The sequence below is a fragment of the Ischnura elegans genome, chromosome 4 (assembly GCF_921293095.1).
Source record: "Ischnura elegans chromosome 4, ioIscEleg1.1, whole genome shotgun sequence".
Lineage (NCBI taxonomy): Eukaryota > Metazoa > Arthropoda > Insecta > Odonata > Coenagrionidae > Ischnura > Ischnura elegans.
Window position 1 is genome coordinate 134,199,092 of NC_060249.1, and position 23,778 is coordinate 134,222,869.

The window sequence follows — 23,778 nt, forward strand, 5'->3', positions numbered from 1 at the left end:
TGACTCAGGTCCTACATAAACACATGTCTTTCACTCATTCCTTGTAGAAATTTCTTAGGTTATTTCAACACTGAAATTTTTATGTCTATGAATGCAGTTTTTTATGCCTGCTTAACGCACGAGAAAATGAAGAGTAAAATTTAAACTGACCTGGGTCAACATTAGCGAGGTATCCGGAAAATTTAAAGACGAAAGCATTAGGTTTTAAACGTGTAATTTGCGAACTCTTTGCAAAAAATAACGGGTGAAGTGGGTTTGACTTCTCCTGTGAACGCGTGTCTCCTGCCTGGGAATATGCCGAGTTACTTAGGGGTGCATTTTTTAAGCGTTTGCGTCTCATTCCCCACTTATCCGCCCTTCACCCCTCTCTTCCCCTCCTCCCCCGCCCCTCACATCGCAACCCCTCACCTCCTTTCTCTCCCATCATCACCACTATTTCTCTCGCCGTTCGGCAGTTCACTCGACCGGCTCCGGCCGTGCGTTACCACTCGCTCCCCCCCCCTTCCCCAACCCTCTGAAGTTGGACTCACACGTGTCTCCCGATTCCCCGCCGAGGGAGATGCATTCGCGATGACGAGCGACCCTCCGCCGCCATAATACCTGAAGCCACTCGCCGGCCGGCCGTTAGACGCGCCCGCATGATAACCGATTCCTCTGCCGCTGCCGCATTATTTTTGACTTATCCTCTCGAGTCAGTGACTCTGCTACGTAGAGTGTTTTCCCCGCCGTCTGACTTCTCCGGAACGTGGTTTTTTTTAAGATTACCGCACTGTGAGTTTTCGCCGCTTCGCGTATTGTTGTCGGCCAACAGTGACCGTGGCATCTCTATGCAGCACTGCCAGCTCCTTTCTTCTGACCGTCACTCTTATCTATCGCCTCGTACACTAAATATTGCGAGACAACCACTACTCTGTGTTACTGTCTCGTCAAAGTGTCTCCTTCCATACTACGTCACTTTGCACCTAAGCTTCCCATTTTCCCCTAAACTGGAATGAAGAGTGGATCTGGAAAAATAGGACTGATATCGACTTAGTGGGGAGAGTTTATGACAGCTGTCATCTCGAAGTATGTGCGTTAGAATATTTCCCGTGGTGAATGACTCATATTAATATTTGTGTCTTTGGGTGTTGTGCCAACTTCTCTATATCTCGCAGACAATCGTGTGAGACGGAATTCGGTAGTATTGTGGTTTTCAAAGACATCCTAGTAAGGCAAGGAATGCCATTCAACATTCTTCCTCGCTAATGTTACCGGCGTGTGTTTTAACCTACTGCGGCAAGTCGCGGGCCTTGTAGTGGAGGGCGCTGGGGACTGCAGCCAGGGTCTTTTGAAGCCACGACACTCCAGCTGCGACTGCGAACCTTTATTTTATTTTTTACGAGCCGGTGAAAAAGTTAAGTAGAGCTACAGAAAACTGCGATTTTGGCCTAAAATCGTCGTGATTTAAGCTTTTGTTTAACGACATATACTCCTGTGCTGCGATTAGTGACTTAGCAGGCAAAGTTAGGAATTTATCCCTTAAAGTGACAATGGACGAAATGAACACCAATTGCAGAGATCTGTGCAAGTGATTGAAATGATGAAGCAGTTGATTCACCAAGTGCTGTCACAACCTTATATATCTCGTCTCGTCTTTGAATTTCCAGCCCTCCCTCCGGCCTGAAGCAGTCCTACATTTCGACATACATCATCTCCAAGTGGTTCGGGACATTTTGTATAGTCTGTCAACTCCGTTACTCTGGTAAGTCACATTTATTTTCATTTTGTCGTTTAAGTAATCATGTTATTCCATTTATTCGTCTGTATTTAGTTTCTTGAAGCGCTTTAAAAGTTCTTACTGAGTGTAGATATTTGTAATTTTGTAAGAGATAACCTCGTTCTCTGGATCAACGTTTTTAAACGAATCAGACAGACTGTCGACAAGTTGAATGTGTAGAATTCCATGGCTAATAATAATTGAGGCGGCTGTGGTAACTTTCCTCACTTTTTTAATCTTACACGACCGGTTTCAATGCTTACGCATCATTCTCGAGAGCTGTTTTTAAATGAAACTGGTGAAAGACAAAGAGAGGAGATTGAAAAATAGTATATCACCAACATTTTTTGTAACAAACTGTTACTAAGGTATTACCTTGGGGGTCGGATGCCAAAAGAATTTCAATTGGTTATTTTTTATTATTTTTTATATTGGTCGTATTATTTACTCAAATATTGGACCGGATTTGGTAAAATAAGTACATCTGGAGCGGGATTTGTACAGTCCGCCTTGTTTAAGTACGTACTCTCAATAATCCATGCATATGGATTTAAATTAACCGTTATAATTTTCCCTGAAACCATGTGCTGACAGTATTTTTATATGACGGGGTGAGAAGCCAAGGGGTACAAGTGATTTATTTCTTGTCGAAGTTTGGTAAAGTTAATTTTTAAAAGAAATGCACTAAAACTTGGATGCCAAGGGATTCGAGTGAGTGTATATTCTGGGCTGGCATCGAGTAGAAAATCAAATACACTACTAAATATATAGTTCAACTCGTTTGTTTTCTTTGCGTGATATCTGCACATAACTCTGTTTAAAAAAGAAATCATTTGTTCCCCTTGGCTTCTCACCCACTCCTATACTAAGTATTTTTGTTGAAAGTTATTCATCTCACTTGTTGAGAGATGGCCAGAACGATGGTTAGGATCACCAAGCTCTCTTCTCGAATTGTTTGAATGTCCAGTACGCAGTAATTACATAATACTTTAGAGATGAATAATGAATTTGTACAAGAAATATTAACGGATAGGTTCACTCGAATTTAATGTAAAATGATGATAGCTGTAACGTAAGTTTCATGGCAGGGGAATACTGAACGGAGAGGGGAAGTTAAAAACCGTGTTCGGGGTGAGATTGTGGGGTAAGCGAGAGACAGAATGGGAACTTGGAAAATGGAAAAAATGAATGGGTCTTACCCCGAATGGAAGAAGAAAGTCATAGTTGGGAGGGAAGACAGGGGGAAGACAGGTTTCTGCAAAACACTCCACCTTAACTGGTAGAATACTTAGATTAAATTCGCAAAAAAGTTATCATACCGCCAATTTATCTCATCTGCTAAAATATGAAAAGCAATCAGTGCTTTGAAATGTGAGGGTATTGCGGACCTCCGTCACGGAAATTCAAGCAGCAAGAAGGCTTGCACTTAATTACCGATTTTCTTTTCGCTCTATTGTATGCCCTATATTTGTACAAAAACAATTGTTTACTTCGTATTATAAATGATTAAGCAAGGTCAAAACTTATCATGACTCATGAAAGTCAATCAGGAACAGTTCAGTTGGCATAGCCTACCCTGTCTAACGCTTGCTGTAGAAGACTCACCAATGTAAATGCAGTACCAAGCATCATTCGTGTGAATCATAAATATTCTAGTACAGTGGCGGAAAAAATTAACGCAAAGCTCGTTGGCGTCTGAGAGCGGCCAGTTCAGGAACTACTTGTCTACCAAAATTTTGCCCTCGTAATGCTCTCATACAACCGGGAGTTTTAAAAGCAATATATCCCTTATACCGGGGAAATAATCATACCCGTCGCATTATCACAAGGCGCAAAAGATCCAGCTACGAATTCTTCGCCATATTCTCCGAAGTATGCTTCGCCCTCGACTCACCTACAATGGAATCCACTCTCGTCGGGACATAGTGGACACTGCCGACATATTGGGCATTGAGACTGCCCTAACACCCAATCGTTCGGGTGGTGTAGTGGGTAAAGGCTTCATGCTTCGAATCAGGGGTTCCACGGATCAAGTCCCAGTGACGGATGACTTGATGCTGCTCACAAACACACTGTAAATATTTTTCTGATCTTAAAACTTCGCAATATCTATCAATAGGTCCATAGGACGTTGCATGGCTATTGAATTCTTACGCGCTTATTTATTTGTTGAAATTGAACCACCATATTGCATAACCATTTGGGCAGTTGACTGTGGAGTGAATTTTGACTACCATTTCCGCGTCGTCCAGCACCGCTTCAAGGCCCCTAACCATTTGCTGCATGTGCAATGTGTCACGGCTTGCTACTCCTCCCTCATTTCAAGGGAAAATTCCTCGGAAGTTCTGCAGAGCTGAGCGAAGGAAGAACATCAAGCCGCCCAAACTCAATAGTTCTCAATCGGGTAATTTTTGGCGTCTGCGCATGTATTTCATCAGAAACATCCAATCCAATTCAGTCGTCTTTTTAATTATACCTTCGCTTACGACTTACCCCACCATATGCTGCTTCCCACCCACACTCTGCCTTTTATTCCTGTTCAATATCACGGCTTCCACATTTACCTCACTGCCAGCGAAATAAACCCCATTCCCCTTTCTTCCAGAAAAATCTAAATTTACATCGCAGATTATTTTCTTATCTTCCGTTTGTATAGGTCAATGCCTGCGATGAGAATCTATAGGGCATTTTAAGCATCCGCTGTAAGGACGGTAGAGAAAGCAATTGCGTTATGTGTGTGCTTGAGCGATTTATCGTGATGAAACGATTTAACTCTCTTTCTTTTGCTGGAACATGTAGACGTATATTCGTGGCTTATTGAACGGCACAGGTAAGGTCGCCTTGTCCGAGAAATAGCCTCCCATTGAGCCAATCCTCTTACGCTTTCAATCTGTCTTAGACCTCCAAGAACTCCGCGATATGATCTAATGAAGTCGTTGCCTTTGTTCTCGGGTGAAGCTTGAGGTACAAATGGCGTAATTAAGTGGCGATGGAATTAATTGTGGGTAATTACGTTTCGTTTTCACGCACATTTGGTCGTTCGTAGCGGTTATGGGTGATTTTTTTACTCTTCGTAGGTGTATCATAGATTTTTATCGAAGACAAGAAGTGATATATTTATGGCTGCTCATCTTATTTGCCTCATTCTAAGCGTTGCAAAGGGGACCTACGTGTGGTACATTTCTTGTGGGAAATGCAGAAAACATAATGATTTTCTCCCTATTTTCCCCGGAATAATTTTTCGTTTCCGTCCAGTCCTACAAGGTTTTCACCGTTAAAATATTAATACAATAACCAGCAGGGAATGCTTGTGAATTTTAATCTTAGGAGATATTCTATCCTATTGAAATAATAATTTGTTGAGTTAAAATCCACGGGATTTTTGTTGCATTAGATGAATTGCATTTGTTGCAGGGTGAAGCTCCTGGTAGATTATTAGACCCACACATACCTGGAACATCGCTTATGTCTTCTTTTTGATGTCGTATTTTTTAGCTTGGCTTTTATGTCCTGCACCTAAAATTCTTTTTCTCTCCTATTCGCCTGCTTAATATAGACTTCTCCCGTTTCCTCGCATATGACGTTCATTTCGGTTCTAAAAACATAGGTCCGAAATCGAGCATATTTTTCAGGACGCTGACGTGGTCATGGGGACAGACAGTTGGCTTACGGAAGATATTAGCGAAAGCGAAGTTTTTCCTCCAGAGTATAAAATTTACAGATGCGATCTACGCAATAGAACAGGTAGCGGAGTTTTTATAGCAGTTAAATTACATTTACACAGCGCCACCCACGAAATAATTGACAACGAAATAGAAAGCGTATGGTGTACAATTAAACAACGAAACAAAAGGAGTTTTCATATTTGCTCTTTTTATAGACCGCCGAACTCCGAAGTCGATATTATGTACCTTCTAGAAAATCAAATATCCGCATTTACTCAGGGAGATAGTAAAAGTGTAATAGTAATCGGGGGAGATTTTAATCTTCCATCCATAAACTGGGATACTTACACTGTAAAACCGAATTCAAGGAATAGTGAAATCAGCGAGGTATTACTCAACATACTTGCAAATCAATCTCCCGCCCAAGTAGTTGACAAGCCTACGAGACGAAATAAGATATTAGACCTTATAGCAGTAAGCCATCCTAAGTTGATAAAACAACTCGATATTATTGACGGTATAAGCGATCACAGAGTGATATTTGCAACGTTAAAAATTGGTGTAGCGTCAGCCGTATAACCTGGACGCAATATTTATTTATTTGATAAATGCAACTTAACAAAATTTGGCGAGATTCTTAATGACTCCTGCAAAAAATTTGTAGTTACATCGAAGGACCAAAGCACAGACGTAACATGGAAACACTTCTTAGAAATTCTGCGCCAAGGAATCAACGAACATATTCCGCAAAAATTGAAATGTGATAATAAGGAACCTCGCTGGTACAACAACGACGTGAGAAGGGAACTTAGGAAACAGAGAAAACTATACAACTTGTACAGAAAGTCCATTACGACACGTAATAAATTGAAGGAACCTGAAGCTTAAGAAAGTTACGCTGCACAACTCTCAGTAACCAAGAACGACCTGCAATCTGAACAATTTTTTTTGTCGACCTCGGGGGCATTGGAGTAAAATTCTCACGTGTCAAATCTAAGGACAAAGGTCCGAATCTTGGCTGCGTAAATTGCCAGTTTTCCACGTCATACGAGTATGTGATCGTCCATTGTTATAAGTTGCCAACTATCCCGATGTGAAGGACTTATTATGATGTTTTGGGGGATATGTGTATAAATGAAGCAATAAAACCAGTGAAGCTTTAATCTGGGTTTTCATCTGTAACCTACGCGATCAGACAATCAGTAGGCCGAGTACATGGTTGAAAGAGGCTATTTTTTGTTTTCTTACGAAGTGGGAAGTTTGATAAATGATGAAGTTATAGGCGTAAAGCACTGAGTGATGGGATTAAAATTATCATACACACTTCAATCTTTTAACTAAATACCTCATTTCTAGTTATTGGCTCTTCCGTAAAACAATAATTTTACGTTCACAAGAAGAGGGCTATTATATTTTATTTTCTAATTTTAAATGTAATTTTATTTCAGGTCGGCCCAATGATTGCATCGATCTGGTGAAGGAATAGGTGAGTCGCTTTTTTCTCTCATGAAACCCTTAAAATAAGTCAAGCCAAGCGAAGAAGGTTCTCTGATTGATCGTTAATTTTATTTTTACCTCACCACTTCACGCCAGATATATTTATGGCATATTTTACTTTTTTAAACATTTAATTGGCTTTCCAACATCGGCAACTGTATATTGATATCTCCTCAAGCAGTAAAAATAGTAAAAATTATATTGCAGGAATAGAAAGATCAGCAACTTTGCAATTTCCTCATAGTAATTTATTGAGACCGACCATGCTTTGGTCACAGAGTAACATTATCAACTCTGTAAAATCATCCACCTTGATATGTTCCACCTAATGGAAACAGCAAAGTTGTTGATCCTTCTATTCCTGCGATTATGGATTTCCAACAAGTTACGCCCGTGACTATTAATTATGAAAATTATATTATTACATGGTACAAAATATAATTTTTCTACCGTAGTTCAACATGAAGGCGGATCCGTGGTTGGATTGAAAATTATGGAACGTTATTTCTTCTTTATTTATGTGTTGTGATTCGGTCTCTCAGTCTAGCTCATGAGCATCTAGTGATTATCAATTAGGAGCCTAATGGTGGCGCTATGCGGTGATACTGGTTGTACGGTAGAAAAAACGTTTGTTGAAAATGAACCGAAACTCGCCATGAAACAAGATTATTTCGCGTAGTCACGCCTAGTGTGTTTGATTATATGCTTTCATTAACTGCACCAATTCAGCAAACTATGAGGGGAAGAGGGTAGTTTCCTTTATCAAAGAAAACGAAAGGCATTGATTGCGAATCGGTATCCACCATTAGTGTATTCATAATATACAAATTATTTGGTTTTAGAAATCCCAGTTTAGACGAATGGCAACGGTAAATTTTAACCTCATTTGAAAAAGGCCAGATTGGCGATTAACCGCGATTGAGGCGATTCCAATCTACGTGACGTCACTGGGACCTAGTATCTATACGAGTAGATAGGAGTTCCGCACATCAAATATCTCTCTAATAGTCTGAAACTTATCTTTGCCTCTGTTTTTCCTCATTTCTGTCGCTTCATCAAATCGAATAACCCGCAGTGTTATTTTGAATTAATTCCTCCCCATTATACTGTTGAAAATTAGACGCCCGTCTAGTTTACTCCAAAGTTGTGAAATATTTTCATTTTGTACTTGTAAAAACGATAACTATTAGCAATCCCAGGTCCTTATCTATTTGTGGGTATCCTTCTTCATTCTTGAAAGCTTGCAAAACTATATGCTTTACAATTGTGGTCCATTTTCTAACAACATCAAAAATATTAGGACGCAAAATTATCAACAGAGCAGAAGAAAGAATAAAAATTTCGCACGGCGCACAGGATATGACGCAAAATATTACGCCTTCGAGTTCTACCCTTTTTAGTGGCATGAGGTTTTGTTTACCACTCCTCTTTCAGATTGCGTGAACAGATTGAACAGTTGTTAACTTGAAACTAGAACAGTTGTCTTAAGTAATTTGAAAATAAAACTTTTTTCTTTTCATTAAACTTTACTAACTACGAAATTACCGGATTACTGCATCTTTTTCATACTCCCCGAATTGACTCATAAAACTTAAATTTAGTTTCATAAAATTAGGTAGCATCATTTTTTAAGTCCCAGTTTATGATTTGTTAATCTTCCTCGCAGATTTTTGTAATTAACAATCTGGTAATAGGGTGGTTTCTATTATTTTTTCATTGCCTTAATCAAAAGACTATTACTCCTGGAGTACTTATTTCACGCATTTAGATTTTTAAATTGCAATATCTATTTTTCGCGATGAAATAAACCGAAAAAATATTCAAGCGCGCGAACACGTGACGGCTTAGTATGAATGCTGGGATAAAGCCCGTGTGACGTCATTCTGGTTCCCTCTGCCGCCGTGTGAGGTGACCTTGGAGCGAGGGTGTGTGCTTCGCTCCGATGCAGACTTCTAGCAGGTAGCTGAGTACCCTGCTAGCAGGTAACGCTTGGCTTAAATAAGGATCATTATTCCCCTATCAAAGGAAGGAAACTTTCCGAACTTGGGTATTTTTAATGAGTGAATATTAAGAGATGTTTCCCTGAACTCTGTGCCTCATGCATGCATTGGTTATCTCAGACCATGTAAAACTCCTATCTACTCGTATAGAAAATAAGTCCCTGTGACGTCACGTGGAAAGGCATCGCATGGGCGCCAATCTGGCCTTTTTTGAATGAGAATGAAATTGACCGATATCATTCGTCTAAACTGGGATTTCTAAAACCAAATAATGTGGATTTTATGAATACATTAATGGACATGGTGGGTAACGAATCGCAATCAATACCTTTCGTTTTCTTTGATGGAGGAAACTACCCTATTATTTAAAGCAAACTGTCCTTTAATTCTTTTAGTGATAGATGGATAAGGGCATACATGGGGAAGGTTTTAAACTGAAAAATGCAGAGGGATGTATGGCATTTGGCCTTTTTCTATTTCGGAGGCAGACCGATAAATCTTTTCTCAGAACGTATCCGATGTCATTCCTCGGAGAATTGAAATCGCCTTGAAGGGAGAACGGAGGTGACGCCTCTGATGGCGACTCGCCTATTTATAGATTAATCACTAATCATTCTGGATGGGATTGCTTGCTTGAGTTTACTCGGACCACTCCCATCCCGCCTCGATTCCCTTTGTCGCCGTATTTTGTCTTCGTATTTGATTCTTTGCGAAGAAAACAGATGTATGAATAATGTGTTGGTATGTTAGAGCGTAGGTTTCCGCGGCGATGGTCTGATCTCTGCATTTCTCCAGGGTTTTCTTCCGCGTCAGGTTGTTGGTTGATTGACAACAGTTTCGCTGGCTGTCCTGCCAGCGTCTTCAGGTCGAATGTGTCGGCTGTTGGTTTCTGCCTCGCTTATATACTGTAGGCTGGATGGGAGCTGCACTGTGATTGGCTGTCTGACTGGGTGCTTCTCTCTGATTGGCTGTCTCTTTGATGACTGTTTTCCATGCGCTGTGAAGGAAGTATCCGTCTTCTCTATTGAAATTCAAAGGTGTTTTTTGAATTTCTATCGCTTCCCTGATTTGTCTAGGGAAGTAGCGGCACTCCTTAACTAAAAGTTTCTTCTCCTCAAATTTTGTGTCGTGGCCAGGTTCCGACCATACATGTTCGGCGATGGCAGAGAGCTGAAACTGCTTGTTATTGGTCGCCCTTTGATGTTCTTTAATCCTCACATGCATGGAGCGGCAAGTTTCCCCTATGTAGGATTTTCCGCAAGAGCAGGGCACCTTGTGTACCCCCTCATACAGTTCTTGGTCGTCAAGGAAGCTATCCTCACACTATCCCTTTCATTGCTGGAACGTCAGAGAGGATCGCCAGAATATTAAAAAAGCATGACGTGGTCACCAGATACAACTGTGTGACCAAGATAAGAGACTTCCTCCCCGGGCCCAAGGATATCATTCCCCAAGAACTGTATGATAAAATGGCTGATGGATGAGGAAGACTTTTTTTTCCCGTTATGACTTATCTTTCCCAGCCCTCTAATGAAATTATCTTCATGAATTGCGAAATTGGGTTTGACAATGAGTTAACCCCATTATGATAGAATAGCGGAGCTATAAATAATAGTTTTTCGGTTGTAATCTATCTTTCCATTTCGTAAACCTAATTCTTTTAATGAAGTGAGAATTCAAATCTGATGGAACGATTCCACTGTCCTAATTTGGGCGGTTTCTTTTAGGCTATGGAGATACTGTATGACTAAAAGGCATTAAATTTGTTTAGCGACGAATCAGACTGAATGATGATGAATAAAATAACTGAGATTTCGTGATTAAATTATATTTTTTAACGTAAGCGTATCGTAACTATATTTTCCTTCACCACTTTTGGAATATCGTTTCATGTTCTTACAATTTTAAAGTTGGAGAAAAATCTCTCATGGAAAAAATAGCGGTAATTTAGAATTACTAAAACCCCCTTTCAAATTTTCTCCATAGTACTCATTCGTTTTTGTAAGTGATCTCTCAAAAGTAAGAAAGTACGCTAACATTCCTTACATCTAATTTTTTTGTTATAAATTTAATGTCAAACATTCTATGATGTCTAGGAACTCCATTTCTGGATTAGGAGAAGGATTGGGTTCAGCAAATATTTTCCTTTTTAACATATGTGTAGTTAATGGGCTCTTTACATATCCGATCGAATTCACAGTTATACCCCTCTGACTCCGCTCATATTTGTTCCATTAAAATCTTCTTATCTTCCGTTCAACGAAGTTGATGGTGTAGTTACCACAGTTTCCCGCGATCAGTAATTTTTCTGGTCTATCATTTGTTTTCTAAGGTTAGAAATTAAATACTAATTTCATTCCACTGCTGTTCCGAAATTCTTGCAATTCATTCGGTTTACCGATTTAAAAATGATTCCAACGTTTTTTTTTGTGCTGATACCAGTACTTGTACAATGTTTGTTTGTAATTGTGTTTGTCGCAAATGATGGTGATGTTTAAGACAGAAACCACATTTGTTTGCTACAGTATGTTTTGTCGCAATCTGAAGTATTTCCTCTGAGCACAGTTTGACCGAAGAAATGTTATTGAAGTATCATCGGTTTCAATGTCTCGACCACGCTCCTACATTACCATGCTGGTAATAAAGAATTTGTTGATTGAAAAATGTCCGTACCACATAATGAAAGCAATTCCTTGTATAGTGCGCACTTAAGTATCTTTATATAACGTCAATATTTAGTGCTATTATTATAAATAAAAGACACTGTTACTTCCACAGTATATTTATTTTAATCTTTTTTTTACCGGTTTCGGCTGTTACACCATTACCAAGTACAGAAAATGTTTTATGTACTTTTTAATAGCGTAACAGCCAAAATCGGTCGAAATTAAAAAAAAAATATATCGTGGAAGTAACAAAGTGTGTTTTATGCATAATATGGAGCCCTTCCACCACGTGCAACCTCCAAGTTTGCATTTAATTTACTGGAGTATTTAATTCTTGATGGTTCGAAATGTAGCGTGTAAGCGTCAACTAATATGAATTATGCAGGATCGTTAATGGCCTCATGAGTTCGAAAGAGCTCTTCTCCCGATGAGTCGTGTGCTGTGTTATTAGAAAAATAATGTAGTTTTCTAAACGATCAACAAGTGGTAATTTAACATGATTCAACTTGTATTTCGCTCCATATGTTCAGTCACCAGTGAATAGGAACAATGAATGCTATTTAAATGCTCCACTTGCATATCCTAGTGAACAAGAGTGTAGGAGTTGATTTCATTCTTTAAAACTGTGCAACCGTAAACAGCTGGGAGCTATCAAGCAAAAGAACTACAGGAAAAACTGTTTCTTTTTTTGCCTCTATTTCCTTGAGGTATCTTACCATGCCCTTTTGGGTTGACCCACGTGTAATGAATAATGAAGAAGGCAGTCTATTTGGGGAAATAGTATTTTTTTATTCCTTTTATCCTTTTAAAAGCTCTCGGTCCTTACATTAGCAACTTGACTGGACGTTGTAAATGGAGACTTCATCCCCTTTGAAAAAAATATACCGACGTATAAAGGATACGCCAATTAAGACTTCTCCTACGCGTTTGTTTGCACTGAATAACACGGGAAAAATTCAGCTAATTGGAATTGTTTGCTTAAAAAATATTTTACTTTCATTTACCTCCCGACCAAAACCTGTTACTTAACTTAGTATTATATAAAATGTGTATATTCAGAAAGTTAAGGGGAAAATTGATGATTTCGAGTCAGATAAGTTAATTTTAAAATGTCCAAATATCTGATGCATTAACTTCATCATGAATATAGAATTCATATCAGACAGTTTCTAGCTTTCATGGCTTACCGTTAGTGCATACCATTGTGCTCTTATTTTAAAATATCTAACAGTAGGAATTTTCTGAATGGAATATTTTTGCTCACCAGCCCCTGGTATCTTGTCATGCATTTCTATTTTAATAATATGTTGGGATTCAAAGGCGAATGTTTTTTGAAATACCTATTTAATGAAGAAATATATCTATACTTCACGTTATTACTTCAAACCCAGGATCACCGAGCTACGTAGGTATATTTTAGTCAATCTACATGTTTCACATTTGTCAAATTGTCCTACTCCGGCGTTCACAACTTGTAGGAATCTATGTTATCAGGAGGAAACACCTTATTTGTCAATTCTGTCTCTTGCGAATAAATTTTTATCGATTACATCGTTATTCAAACATTTTTTTTCGAAGGGTAAATATATTGTGTGAAAAGGGCTATGGAAATCAAATTTATTTCAATGAATGTTTGAGCAGTTGCTAGTAGTCGAAGAAATCGAGTTTATTTATCTACCTCCCTAATTAATGAAAAAATGATTCGTTGATACAGTCATATTACTTCAGATGAGTGGACCTAACATTGTTTAAATATGCCAATTTTATTCTCATTTGACCGTATAGATATTTAGCTGTAAAATTTTGAAGTGCAGGCGGTAGCACTAAATACTTCTTTTAAGGAGGAAAGCTTTAGAGAAGCGAACCAGATATTGCTGAACGAAATGAAAACCATGTGAAGCGGAGCGTAATGGAAAATACAAGTAAACAAGACTAAATTTGCAGTCCTCCATGTCTTTTTGTTTAGATTTCGCGTTAGTGCAAGTTTATTGAAGTTTATTATCACGTATTCCGTGTGTTCGAAACGTTCCTTAAGGTGAAAAATGGTAGATAAGTGATATTTTAAGAACAATTCTTGATGGCTTTTGTAGCGTTAATATGGTGATGTATAAAACTGAACACACTCACCAAGGATGAACTTCACCATGAAAAAATATTTGGCTTAAGCCATCTTCTCGACAGCGGACTTCAGGATGAGTAATAGTACCGATCAAGGTGTTGACGTCACGACTCTACACTAGAGCACTTGTGACGGAAACAGGGCTCACCAAGCCACTGCCGACAAAATAAACCTTACTCTGTCGCAATTCTGCAACGAATAATTCCAAACCCCTGTACGGAAGAAGTGACTTTGCACGCAGTCACGCGCACCGATGCAAAGTTAAATTCACCGACGGATGAAGTTCGTCTTGAAAAAGATATAGCTTAACCAGGATTTGAATTCGGAACTGACAGGCTTCTGCTGCTTCTGAAAGACATCCAAAAGTACCAACGCTTTGAGAGGATGGCTTGGTGGTTTGATTGGCTGATACTGATCGGGAGATCGAATTCGAATCCTGGTTATCCCTCCGTCTGCCAGATGACAGGCCATTTTAGGGCCAGGAACCAAGCCAGTGGCTTTTACGCCCGATCACCCGGGCAGGGGCTGGAGAGTAAGGAAAAAGGAAAGAAGCGCCACCGCGATAGGAGCCCGACGACGCCTCTGGGAAGGGAAAGGTGCGGAAGGGACGGGACGGGGAAAACACTTCAACGCTATAGAAGCGAAGAAGGCCCACTTAATAGCGAAACCAAGCATAAGCATTAATGTTCTAACGACCTTGAAGGACCGTTCTATGAGGTATAATGATCCAGCGATCAAATCCTTAGATGTACTAGAGATACTGTGGGAACGAGACACCAAGGACGGGCTCGCGGGTTACACTCCTAAGGCAGGGATTCTAAGCGCTAGCTTTTTTCCTCTGCCCAAAGGAGGGGAAGGACAGGAAGGACAAGGAAGGAAGCGCCGCACAGTGGTCGGAAATCGAAAAACGCCGGACAAAAGTCCGAAATGGCTTTTTTTGAGGTAGACAATTGAAATTTGGCGCAAATACGGGGAAATAGTTGCTGATTTTGAAATAGAAAGTCATTTTTATTAAGTCTCAGCCGTTATGGAGTTACGGAGGCTTAAACATAACGAAATTTCGAAAAACTTGCCATTTATCATTTTTCTTCGAAAATGTAAAAAGTTACGCAGATGGTAGAGCAGTGGATGGATTTTCATGAAATTTTAAACATGTTCATCTGTCATTATAGTTTCTTGCCAGTACTTTGCATAAGTTTCAGACATTTTTGTTGATATTTGTGTGCTGTAATGTATCAAAATGGCGGAAGCTTTTTTCAAGCAAAATTTCACTTAAAGCAGTCATTATCATTTTTATAAGAAATATGTATGTCGAGATATTTCGCAATAATACTAAGAAAACATATTTAAACGTTTGTCTGCAAAAGGTTTGGGAAAAAGTTTGCGGACCTGAGAGAAAATTCGAATTTTCGACCGCGCGTCGCGGTCCGGCTCCACGCGGCGGACCCCGGTAATATCGATTGCGTGTGATGGTTGAAGTTGTTTGCACCTAAATTCCTCAAATTTGCCTTTTTCAAGCAAAAAACACTTTTGTGGATTCCCTAAGGTTCTATATCGAAGATATTTTGAAAGCAGTATTGGTCATTAGGTCATAAAATGGCGGAAATTTTGTTAGGCAAAAGTTAACATAAAGGAGTCATTATCTCTGGTTTTAGAAAAATGTATATCATGATTTTTTGTCAGGGTATTAAGTAAAAATAATTATAAAGTATTCTGCAAAAATCTGTGGAAAAAGTTTGCGACCCTGAGAAAAAATTCCAATTTTCGATCGCGTTTCGCGGCCCGGCTCGGCTCAGCGCGACCTCGAAACTCCGACTCCCCGCACCGACGAATTTCTGAGGACCTTAATGTCCTGTATTCGCCTTACTCAAGACATCCATGCTGACAATGATAACCAAATGTCATATATTTATTATCATAGAGGGATACTTTATCCAGCGCATGTGTTTGTAGACTGTGATGCCTAACTGTGATGAATATGCCTTTCTTCGGTTACTCCACGGAATTTTCCGAGTAATTATGAACTCCTTCAATTCCTGAGTGCACATGAGGGCGTTTTGTTCCTCATACACTCTTTTGTGGAAGGGTGTGGGGTTGGCTGTTTTCCCTTTCCACTCTCTTTGCATTTTCAAACTGCAAGCCGCCAAATCCCTCCGCCTTCATAGCACCATGCGACTCGGTCCCTGAGGGAGTTTTTATGACACCGCGCACCCTTTAACAGTTACAATGGGTTTTCCCTGGGTGGACCATCCCTATCCTATAGAAAATGCATGTTGAGCAGTAGTTCTATCTTGGCATTTGTGGTGAAGTGATGTGGTGAAGTGAATTGGGAGAAATCTGTTCTGATAAAATATTTTTTTACTCGCGATATTGAGTGTGAGTGATAGGAATCCTTACCGAGTTTTTTTCGAAGGTTTACATCAGTGTTTTTTTCCTCAGCAATCCACACCTTATTCGAGGTAAGATATCTGTCCATGTGTTTTTGCCTGGTGTTAGTCATTCGTGCTTTTTCGTCCCAGTTTTCTTACGTCCCTTGAACTATTTTTTACAAACTTTCTTCAATACCGATTTTTCGCCCCTACTTTCTGGCGTTATGTAGCCTATCGTTGTTGAACAATTTGTGGAATGGGTAGATTCATTCTATTACATTAATTTTCAGACCTTAGACAAGTTTTTCAGTCCTGATTGGATATGTCTTCCAATTTTATCTCGCGGCTTGATCTCCATAATACATTGATGGGCATAAAGTTCAAATCACCTACTGAAAAAATGGAATATTTGGTGGATTTTCTTGTGCGAAGATTTGATTTAGGTCAATTTGATGACGCTATTAGAAGTCTTCGTGAATTTGTCAGAATAAGCTCTTTGTTGCCCTACTTGCAAAGGTGGAATAGAAGTTCTCGGAATAAAAATACATTTTTAAAGCGAAATAACGCATGGCTCATGGAGTCGATGAACTTTCCTGACACCGTGCGTCAGTATTTGACTAGCACTTCTGCTGAGACTAGTAAGTGCCATCCGGTGAAAACCTTCCTTTTTCATTGAACGACATAATATTTTTATTCTTGGGTTATTTACTTTTAAATAATTACTTCCTAAGTTCACTGGGAAGGCCGGAAATAGATTTTAGTGTTTCCTCGGAGAGATCAAAAAGACGTAAGGTCCAAAATATTAAAATGTCTTCCTCTGCTGCGGAGCTCGCATTGGCAACCTCTCTTAGTTTAAGGGAGGAAGGAGATATTGCGGCCGCCGAACTACATTCCGAGGTAACGACAACCACTCCTAGTAGGGCGAGAAGAGTTTTGTCTAAATGGAGAAAAAGGGATAATCCCCAGAGGGAAATGACCCCTGAAGAAGCTGTGTCTCTCGTTATTACAACTGAGCTAACGAAGAGTCAGTACAATACACTGAGACGCTCGGCTCAAAAGTATAGACACAAGCTTTATCCAAGCTACGATAGAGTCCTAAACGCGAAAAGTATGGCATACTCCGAAGGAATCAGGGTAACTGAAAACATGTGCGAAGTGAGTCTTCAAACTCTCTTAAATCACACAGCTTCGCGAATTCTGTCATACGTTTCAACTGCTGAAACCTCATATGATGAAGTAGATTGCACACTAGTGTGCAAATATGGATTTGATGGCAGTTCGGGCCATGCCCAATATAAGCAATTGTGGGAACTATCTGACTCATCAGATGAGTATTTATTTATGAGCTCCCTGGTGCCACTTAGGTTACTAGATGACAATACAGGAATGAGATTCACGTGTCTATTTTATCTGTAATTTATCTAATTGGAATCATTACAGGAATTTTTAGTACCTACTTTTAATATTCCAGGTGAGATATTATGGGCGAATCCTCGGCCATCTTCTATGAGATTTTGCCGACCTATTCGCCTTCAGTGGCTAAAAGAGACTAGAAGTTGCGAAAGCAGAGAGAGATTACATAAAAGAACTGATTGATGGATTGGATAAATTGAATTTTAGGGGTTAATCAGTAGCATTCAATTTGCTATTAACAATGATAAACAGAAAAGTAAGGCCAATTCCAATCTAAAATGCAGTAAATTAATAAATGGCTTAAATTATTAATTTATTAATCAATGCGATGAAACGGCGACCGATTAAGGTCTTCAGAAATTCGTCAGTGCGGGGAGTCGGAGTTTCGAGGTCGCGCTGAGCCGAGCCGGGCCGCGAAACGCGATCGAAAATTGGAATTTTTTCTCAGGGTCGCAAACTTTTTCCACAGATTTTTGCAGAATACTTTATAATTATTTTTACTTAATACCCTGACAAAAAATCATGATATACATTTTTCTAAAACCAGAGATAATGACTCCTTTATGTTAACTTTTGCCTAACAAAATTTCCGCCATTTTATGTCCTAATGACCAATACTGCTTTCAAAATATCTTCGATATAGAACCTTAGGGAATCCACAAAAGTGTTTTTTGCTTGAAAAAGGCAAATTTGAGGAATTTAGGTGCAAACAACTTCAACCATCACACGCAATCGATATTACCGGGGTCCGCCGCGTGGAGCCGGACCGCGACGCGCGGTCGAAAATTCGAATTTTCTCTCAGGTCTGCAAACTTTTTCCCAAACCTTTTGCAGACAAACGTTTAAATATGTTTTCTTAGTATTATTGCGAAATATCTCGACATACATATTTCTTATAAAAAAGATAATGACTGCTTTAAGTGAAATTTTGCTTGAAAAAAGCTTCCGCCATTTTGATACATTACAGCACACAAATATCAACAAAAATGTCTGAAACTTATGCAAAGTACTGGCAAGAAACTATAATGACAGATGAACATGTTTAAAATTTCATGAAAATCCATCCACTGCTCTACCATCTGCGTAACTTTTTACATTTTCGAAGAAAAATGATAAATGGCAAGTTTTTCGAAATTTCGTTATGTTTAAGCCTCCGTAACTCCATAACGGCTGAGACTTAATAAAAATGACTTTCTATTTCAAAATCAGCAACTATTTCCCCGTATTTGCGCCAAATTTCAATTGTCTACCTCAAAAAAAGCCATTTCGGACTTTTGTCCGGCGTTTTTCGATTTCCGACCACTGTGCGCCGCCGCGATAGGAGCCCGACGACGCCTCCTGGGAGGGGATAGGAAAGGAAGGGAGGGGACGAGGAATCCCGCACCGTCACAAGGCGGGCGGGTCCTACCATCAGCGAAACCAAGCATAAGCTATTAATGTTCTAACGACCTTGGGGGATTATTCTATGAGGAAGAATAATCCAACGATCAAATCGTTAGATTGTACTCGAGACACAATGGTAACTAAACCCTTGGGCCGGGTTCGCGGGATACACTCCTGAGGCAAGGACTATAAGCGATTAGCTTTTTTCCTCTGCCCCCAGAAGGGGAAGGACGAGAGGGAACAAGAAAAGGAGGCGCCGCCGCGATAGGAGCCCGACGACGCCTCCAAGGAAAGGACGGGGAAGGAAGGAAGGGACGAGGAATCCTGCACCGTCACAAAGGCGGGCAGGTCCTACCACTAACGAAACCAAGCAATACGCAATTAATATGCTACCAATTTTAGTAGATTTTCCTATAAGGAAGAAAAATCTATCGATCAAATCGGTAGATTGTACTCGAGACACAGTGGATTTGAATAAAATAAACAAAATAGCGAATCGTTTAGGGTATCAATCTCATTCGCTTGGTATTAGAACATTCTATCCCTCACGCCATTCTAACACTCTGCATCATACCTTGGCTGTTGCTCTTGTTGCGCTGCCTTTCCAATGCTAATATTCGTTCATGTTTGATTGATCGGTTGTCGTGTAAAAAAAGTTGGCAATGTATTTTCGCATCAATCCCTGAAAACCTCAAGTGTGCGCATCTTTTATGTCATTTTTTATCATCAATATATTTTAGTGCTCGTAATTGGCGAATTAGGGATCATACCTTATAATTGTTTGTTTCTGTTAGATTGCTAAATATTTTTATTCACTGACATTTCACAAGGATTTCCAGAAATATTTATTCTTAAGACAGAGCCATGAAATTGATGAGGTACATTTTTCACAATTTCATTAAAATGCACAGCAATAAGCATATCAACCGTATAATGTTTATTTCGATGACCGTTTCCGAATGTTGAATTTATTGCCCGTGAAACACTGATATAAGATTGTCATTGCTCCAATAATGTTTTTTCGTTGCTAATTACTGTGTTAATGAATACTCAGCCACTGACGCAATCTAATGATGTTCTTCTGTCATAAAATTTGAGCGCAACTGTTGGCGTAACGACTCATGATTTTTCCCACTCTCCACAAATATGGTGTTTTCACAACTTAGTCTCCAGATGATAAAAAATAAATGCTTTTCATCGGAAGAACTCACCTCTGACCGTATTACATCGTCTGTTTGGCGTAATGTACCAACGCGTAGGGAAAAAGGTTGGATACATGAATAGTTCCATTTTTCTAACCATACATATTTATTTCATATCAATACCATCCTCGCACTGGTTGTACTGAATCAACTTAAGCCTTAACCGGTGACGTGCGGTCTTACCCCCCATTAGTGTATTCATAAAAAACAAATTATTTGGTTTTAGAAATACCGGTTTAGACAAATGGCAATGGTCAATTTAATCCTCATTTGAAAAATACCAGATTGGCGCCCATGCGATGCCACTCCATGTGAAGTCACAGGGACCTTATTTCTACACGAGAGGATAGGAGTTTCACGTCGTCTGGAGTTACCAATGCATGCATGAGGCACAGAGCTCAGGAAACATGTCTTAATAATCTCCTATAAAAACTGGCTGGTCGGAAAGTTTCTTCGTTTGATAAGATATTAATAATCCTTATTTAACCCTTTCACTGCTCTGGACGTACCTAGTACGTCCGCACGGCAGACTGCTGTGGACGTACTTTTTCTTCGTCCCTTCCATGCGGTCAGCACTTTCGCCGAAGCACTCCGAAGGGTTGCTAATCCGGGACCCGGAATCCTCGACCAGCTCACTCACGTAAAACCGTCTCCTCGACCCTACCAGCGGGGGGCCTCCCTCCCGAAAAGTGACCGCTCTGACTGCAATTTGAAAATCAATCGGTTAATCCGATCATCAAAAAATGATTGTTTTCATCGCACTTCTGCCAATCAAGCAATCAATCACGTCTTTGAACCGTGTTTCTGCAATGAAAAATAACGATTTTGTTAACTTTGCTAAAATAGCCATTTTCCCGTTGTCCGCACCCACGCAGACGGTCCTGCGTGGGTGAGCTGGTCGAGGATTGGGTCGCGGATTAGCGACCCTTCGGAGGGTGTACACACCCATCCTGGAAGTACCTGCTCCATGGGCCCACGAAACGCATTTTAACATTTTCGCCGCATGTGAGGAGTAGGTTTTCGGAGATTGAACAGCAGCGAAAGGGTTAAGCCAAGCGCTACCAGCTAGCATGGTACTCAGTAACCTGGTAGCATGGTACTCAGCTACCTGCTATCATCCTGCGTCGTATCAGCACTCAAGAGCCTCGCCCCAAGGTCACCTCACTTGCGGCAGCGAGAAGCAGAACGACGTCGCGTGGAGCTTTTCTCAGCATTCATACTTACCCGTCGCGTTTTCGTGCGCTTGGAAATTTTCACTTTTCATTTAATAGCAAAAAATAGAAAGCGTGAAATACGTACTCCAGGAGTAATAATCTTTCGATTTAGGCAATAAAAAATAATAGGAAACCACCCTATTGAACAAAGGATTGCTCGACTGAAAGGAGAAGGTGATTATTTTATGAATAACTTCACAGAGCTGATAAGGCCCTATTGATGAATCAATAAATTCACAGAGGAATGTAAGTCATACGTTAGTTTATTCAGTCTGACCAAGTAATACATTGTTCCACCTTATTGTTAAGTGCAACACAGTTGCAGCCACAATTGGAAAAGAGAGGTTTTTTGTAAAAGACAGCACTCGTGTAAACTGAGATTAGTGCCGGACTTTTTTACGTCTATTTTTTGTATAAATGATCTCCTTAATCTAAATGTAAAATTAGTTTTTCCGTGATAGCTTTAGTTTTTGAGACAAAAAAATCGGCGTTTTACGTTACCAGAGTTAAGGGCGCCTATAAGATACAAAACAAATCTACAATGAGTTTATTATTTTTTATATTTTCCAGTAGAATGGAAGAAATACATTTTCCATTAAGATGTCGGGAGCGCGTATTTACCACTGCACTTGTAAAAAATAGCATCCTGTAAAAGAGTAAGTAGCCACTTCTGAAGCCTCGTTCCCGATATTTTGAAGAAGGACTTCGGCATAATTATATCTCGGAAGGTTGGAACAATAATCTGCCATCATTTGCGTACTTCATAGCCATTTGTAGCAGTCTTGCATAGTTTTTATATCCTAATTAAATTTATCACTTTATTCTTCACTCGTATTTGCAAAATTCTGTAAAATGCAGTTCATGAAGCTATGCTAATAGTGAATCTTAATACTCATATTGCCTGTCAGGCTTCCAATATTTTTTATCATCACGCGTACAAACCTTATGTAATAATTGCCTCTGTAACATAAAATTGTGTACAGTATCATCAGACGATCTTCAAGCATTTTTCTCAGCCTCATTCATTAACTTCACGAACTCTATCTAGCTGTCAAATTTGTGGGCCATCAAAAATCCCAGTATTAAGTTTCTCAGAACTAATTTGTGGCATTTTCCCATATTTATCCAGAGCCTTCAACAGCTGCTCCTAAAGGACTTCTTTCTTGAGCAGTGGAGGCAAAGTTATTTTTTGCGGTTTAACCAGATAATTGCTTAGTATGGTTTCTCTACCACAAAATGCTTTATTTCTCATGCCACTCTTTTCTCGACCAGAGGCTATCTCTGTCCTTGCTATCCCAAGCGCGTCATAAATTAGGACATTTTGTACGGCTCTTAGTAGTCGAAAGAGAAAGATTTGCAATTTGAGTCCACAGAAGTTATCCGTCGATGTTTTTGATAATTCTTCACTGCCACAGCAATGGTACGTATTCTCCTTTCATTTTTGTTGATGTGAAAATAAAACTGAGAAAACTTGTAGACAGTATTAATCACGACTCATTGCAAACTCGGCTTAGAACTGTAAATGAATAGATTGCCATTATCGGAAATGCACTCGGGAAATTTCATTTTCTTCGGGATTTTCTTAACATCACTCACTCACTCACTCACATCACTTTCATAACTCACAGAGTGGAAGACTCTTGAGAACAGTAGGGAAGCAAATAATTTTCTCCTGTAAGATAAAAAGCAATATCTGTTCCATGTTCTAATATATTCCTATAATTTTACCGAAAGATAAGTAATTCAGATGCTGTGTCAGGAAGGTCAAGGTCTCGGGCGAGGGCATTTATGAACCGGTGGTTTTCTGCATCGGTGTGACATCTGGATGCAATTAGTGAACGATTTATTTTTTAATTATTAATTTATAGGTTCCTTTGTTTAATAAAAGGAGTATTTTAGGTTCTATGAAACTGTAGAATTTCATTCCGAATCATATTTTAGTGTTTTTTTTCTTCCTACAAGGCAGTTAAGTTTTGATATCTGAATGTATAACGAAGTTTGAAATCTATGCTTGGCCCCCTTTCGAACTTCTTCACAAGATTATGTGCCTCCGCAAAATCATTATTAGCTGGCCGCACTCTTCCGTTGTTTCCCTTCCCATCTTTCTTTACCGACGAATATTCCTTCCCCGTAGCCACATGGTGTGGATCAGCTGGCAGTTGGAATTCCGATCCTCCCAACCCGCCTAATGCTACTATCGGCCAATCTAAACCATGACAGTCAGGTCGTATTGGACGGAAACATTTAATTTTAGCGTGCAAAGGAATCTTAAGAATTTGAGTTTAATCAGAAGCGTATTTCACAAGTTCTAAGTTATCCCGACCCTAGGTTTTCTTTAGGGAAATTGAGTTTAATCTCTTTCCAACTTGAGTGTCATACATCAGTTTCTATCATCGCATTCGATATCCTTAAAATGTAAACATTAATTAAGAAATGAGATGATATAAATCTTTTCGTGTTAGGTGTGACAAAAGGACTGAAATAAGAATATTTT

General features: G+C 39.5%; 1 long non-coding RNA gene across 1 annotated transcript in view; it reads left to right on the forward strand.

Annotated features, from left to right (window-relative positions):
- Positions 1–658: 658 nt before the first annotated feature.
- The window catches only part of LOC124158078, a 65,709-nt gene continuing 42,589 nt past the window's right edge, over positions 659–23,778 (forward strand). The window contains exons 1-2 of the long non-coding RNA XR_006864701.1: positions 659–1,741; positions 6,870–6,907. This is a non-coding gene — a long non-coding RNA (uncharacterized LOC124158078). The remainder of the gene's footprint in view (positions 1,742–6,869; positions 6,908–23,778) is intronic.